The sequence below is a fragment of the Nematolebias whitei genome, chromosome 21 (assembly GCF_014905685.2).
Source record: "Nematolebias whitei isolate Nwh7 chromosome 21, NemWhi1, whole genome shotgun sequence".
NCBI lineage: Eukaryota > Metazoa > Chordata > Actinopteri > Cyprinodontiformes > Rivulidae > Nematolebias > Nematolebias whitei.
The window spans coordinates 34,974,577-34,978,796 of record NC_056518.1 but is presented as its reverse complement, the minus strand read 5'-3'; the positions used below and the strand labels follow the sequence as shown (position 1 = coordinate 34,978,796).

Here is a 4,220-nt window from a genome sequence, read left to right as displayed (position 1 = left end):
GGAGAAACATCTAATGAAGTTTAGTCAGGTCCTCTGGACCTGGACTGGACTGTATTTTTAGTTCCATCAGTTTGATGTGATGGACACCGCTCTCCACAAAGTTGTATTAAAGTGTGACATGGTGTCCATGGTGTCCATGGTTGGGTTTGGCTGCATGTGTGATGTTTCATTACATAAAGAAGTGGTAAAAAGTAAAATCATCAGCCTCGGCAACATTTTGTTCCAGGATGTTTAAACGGAGCAGCGCGTCACGTTAGATAGCTCGGAGAAAAGACATTATTAGAGGAGAACAAGTGTGGTCCAAATACTGGACGTGCACGAGGTGGAGCAGGAGAACACGTGACACAAACACAAACTGAACCAGATGGTGGAAGTAGTTTTTATAAAACCAGTAGACCAGTAGGTGTCGGACTCTTCAGTTTTAAAAATACAAGAAGTGAAAGCCTCGGACTGCTTGAAGTTATGCACCTACACAACACGCCACGCTGAGCCTTTGTGTTGTGAACAAGGTTTAGCTACTAACACGCCAAACTTTAGCTCAATGTGTGTCAAAGTGACCGAGTTCAAATTATTTCTGTGGTGGTGAATTTGATTAACTGTGGCGGCCATTTTTGAATTGGACTGACTCCAAAAGTCAACCAGTTGTAAATGACCAGCCAGTTAACATTTCCTGTTGGATGAAAATCCATCCGGTGGTTTTTCATTTAGTTTGCTAACAGACAAAAAGGGTCGACACCGAGAGTTGATGCTAAAATTATAAGCAACCATCGGACACAACGAGTAGCACTCGGGCCATGTGTTGGGGAGCAGTCTCAGCTACTACCGCACCCTGCTGAGTTCAGGCCTAAATGTGACTGAACTAGAGCGATCTCAGTGTTTGACCAGGGCCGGTGGTTGTGTCAGCCATCTTGAATCAGGCTGAAGTTCATCACTTGTACATGGGATTAAAATGCATCCAGTGGATCAGAAAGTATTTTGCTGACAAACATGGGCAGAAAGATTATCTCTGCCTTCTGGAATTACACCAACGTACACATGAGCCTTGAGGAATGATCCCAGTAGAACATGGACACATACTGGAGTCAGCTTGTTGTGCTCGAGCCACCAGAGGCTGATCCCGTGTCAGCTTTTATTGTTCCTGGTGTTTACAACGCACGAGGCTCTCCACACATGGCAACGCTCTCCCGTCCTTTTAAGGAGAACATCTGTCCGTGCACAACATCTTTCTAAACCGACAGAGAACAAAGAAGCGTGACGCAGCAGCTGCTGCTCTGGTTCTCCAGCTGCTGTCAGCCTTAAAGTCGGACTGACGGCACCTTTTCTTTACTGGGGGGCATGCGCCTCATTTGACCTTGTAGCCACTTCAGAAGGGTTGTAGCACAGGAAACAAGACGGGCTCACTCATGCACGTGATGCAGAGTTACAGTGTCCGTCAAAGTTAAAACAACAAGTTTCAGGTGCATCAAAAGCAGGAAAGCTTTGTTTTACAGAATCTTAGGATTAGAGCAGCCTCGTAGCTGCTGGTCAGATGTTTAAACTGGTGGATCTCCTACACAGCACATGTTTAAACTGGTGGATCTCCCACGCAGCACATGTTTAAACTGGTGGATCTCCTACGCAGCAGATGTTTAAACTGGTGGATCTCCTACACAGCACATGTTTAAACTGGTGGATCTCCCACACAGCAGATGTTTAAACTGGTGGATCTCCCACACAGCAGATGTTTAAACTGGTGGATCTCCTACACAGCACATGTTTAAACTGGTGGATCTCCCACGCAGCACATGTTTAAACTGGTGGATCTCCTACGCAGCAGATGTTTAAACTGGTGGATCTCCTACGCAGCAGATGTTTAAACTGGTGGATCTCCCACACAGCAGATGTTTAAACTGGTGGATCTCCCACACAGCAGATGTTTAAACTGGTGGATCTCCCACACAGCAGATGTTTAAGCTGGTGGATCTCCCACGCAGCAGATGTTTAAAGTGAACTGGTGGATCTCCCACACAGCAGATGTTTAAGCTGGTGGATCTCCCACGCAGCAGATGTTTAAACTGGTGGATCTCCCACGCAGCAGATGTTTAAAGTGAACTGTCAGAGTGTTGTAAATGACTCTCGGCTCTTCCCATACTCGTCTTCATCTAAACAACTGGAGGACTTACAGCCGTCTCCGTCTTGGACAGGGCAGACAGTGCTGAGTAAATATTATAAAGAATATAAATAGAAAATTAATCCACCTGTTCATGGGGTAATCTGCTACAGAATCTAAATATTTAAGGTCAGAAGTTTTGGGTTTGGTTTGAAGATGAGCGGCAGCCATGTTGATTGTAGTCCAATGATTACTTTCTGAATGTTTCATTAAAATCCTGTAATTTGCTTCACCACATATTTTGCTAACAGACAAATGAACATGGGCAAGATAATTTTCATCTATTGAAAGTTATATTTTTCTCTGACAGGACACTTTTACAGCAAAATGTTCACTTTTAAATTAGCCAACAAGCTAAGCTAACTAATTACAACGTTCAAAAACTGCGTGAGAAATTTATTGCGCGGTTTTTTTATCATCGCACTTCGCTGCTCTGCTCTGAGAAGATAACAAAGCCACTGAAGAAACAAGATATTAAACTCACCAGAACCGATAAATAATAAAAGTGAATAAAGTTCTTCACAAGTCCATGTAGTCGAAAAGAACCAGGTTCATTCCAACATGGCGACCAACAGGTGTTGCAGAGGACAACTGCACGTGACACAGGTAACATGCAGTGGAACAATTTACACTAATATTGGTCATTAATTCTACAATGAGGCATTAATTCAGTTTAAAACTCACCTGTTGTCTGAAAGTGTCTCCTGCACTTCTTACAGTCCCATTGAGGCGGCGGGTCAGAGCGCGAGGAGGGGTCGACCCTGAAGGCGCCACGCGCTCCCAGCTGAAGCAAGCCCCGCCCACCCCGCCGGGTTAAAAATAAGGTCTGGGCTGCAACCGTTCATGGTGTGCGCATGCGCAGAGGACGGACATTCCTGACCCGAGCTGGCCAGAGGCGCTTCTGGTCTCCTGAACACCGCCCCCCCCCCCAGCCCCCCGAGCCCCCCCGCCCAGCCGTGGCCTCTAATCGCACACGCGCACACTCCACCCACAAGCCATCTTCTCGGACCCCCACAGACATGCCACCACAAAGAAGAGATGGAGAGGAGGCCCCAACTATTTTTAGCAAAGTAAAAAACTTGTCTTAAAGAAAATGTTCCATCGTTGACATGATTTTAATATTAATGAGTCGAGACAAAACCAATTTGAAAACAAGAATCCATTCAAGATTCAAAACAAAAGTCATGCTTACAAATGTTTGTTTTTAATCAAAAGAGAGGTCAAGGTAATGGCAAATGGCAGATAATTACCCACATCATACATAAAACACATAACCTGAACCAGAAATAACTTCGTACATAATAAACACGACTGGGAATAAACTGGTATTTTCATATAAAAACCTCCTTGTGTTCCCCAACTCTACTTTTTGTTTAGCTGCTCTGAATCTGAGCCAAGAAAGCTTCCTAGGTGGATCCAGGTGATCAAGAGAACTCCTAATTCAGATCAGTTTTAATCATTGATTTAAATCAATGATTAATGATTTGTACACAGTAGGCTACTTACCAGGTACTTAGTAAGTACTAAAGTACTGTACGTAGCAGGTGCACATCAAGTAACTCACAAAGGTACTTACAGGGTACGTAGGACTGGGCTGTATGAGAAAGTTGTAAAGTGACTTGTTACCCTGTACTTACAGGATATGTACCTTATACTTTCAGAGTATACACTTGGTAATTTCAGGGTACATACTAGGTATGTATCTAACACAACTGGCACCAATTTACTCAGTACATACCAGGTAGATACTCCCGCTGTAGTTACCTGGTAAGTACGCAACAAGTACCTTGTACAAACCCATTGTACATACCAGGCACATACTCCTTCCATGAGTACACAAGGCACATTCACAGGAAGAACCAGGTACATATCCGATAAGTACTTGGTAAATACAAGGTGCAGCCTCAAAGAGTACTATGGAAGTACCAGGTACACACTGTCGAAGTACAGGCTGTATTATGTATCGGTTGCAATAAAAGGATCCCAATAAAAGTAGGAACCATGAAAGAGTATTTTAAAGTGACAGTTAAAAAACAAACGTGGGGACAGAAACATCCATAAAACCCAAAGT

The 4,220-nt window shown here is 43.9% G+C and overlaps 1 protein-coding gene across 1 annotated transcript in view; it reads right to left on the bottom strand.

Annotated features, from left to right (window-relative positions):
• Window positions 1-2,934, bottom strand: part of sptb (spectrin, beta, erythrocytic) — a gene marked incomplete in the record, with an annotated part of 116,707 nt that extends 113,773 nt beyond the window's left edge. The window contains 1 exon segment of the mRNA XM_037694728.1: window positions 2,834-2,934.
• Between the last annotated feature and the right edge of the window lie 1,286 nt (window positions 2,935-4,220).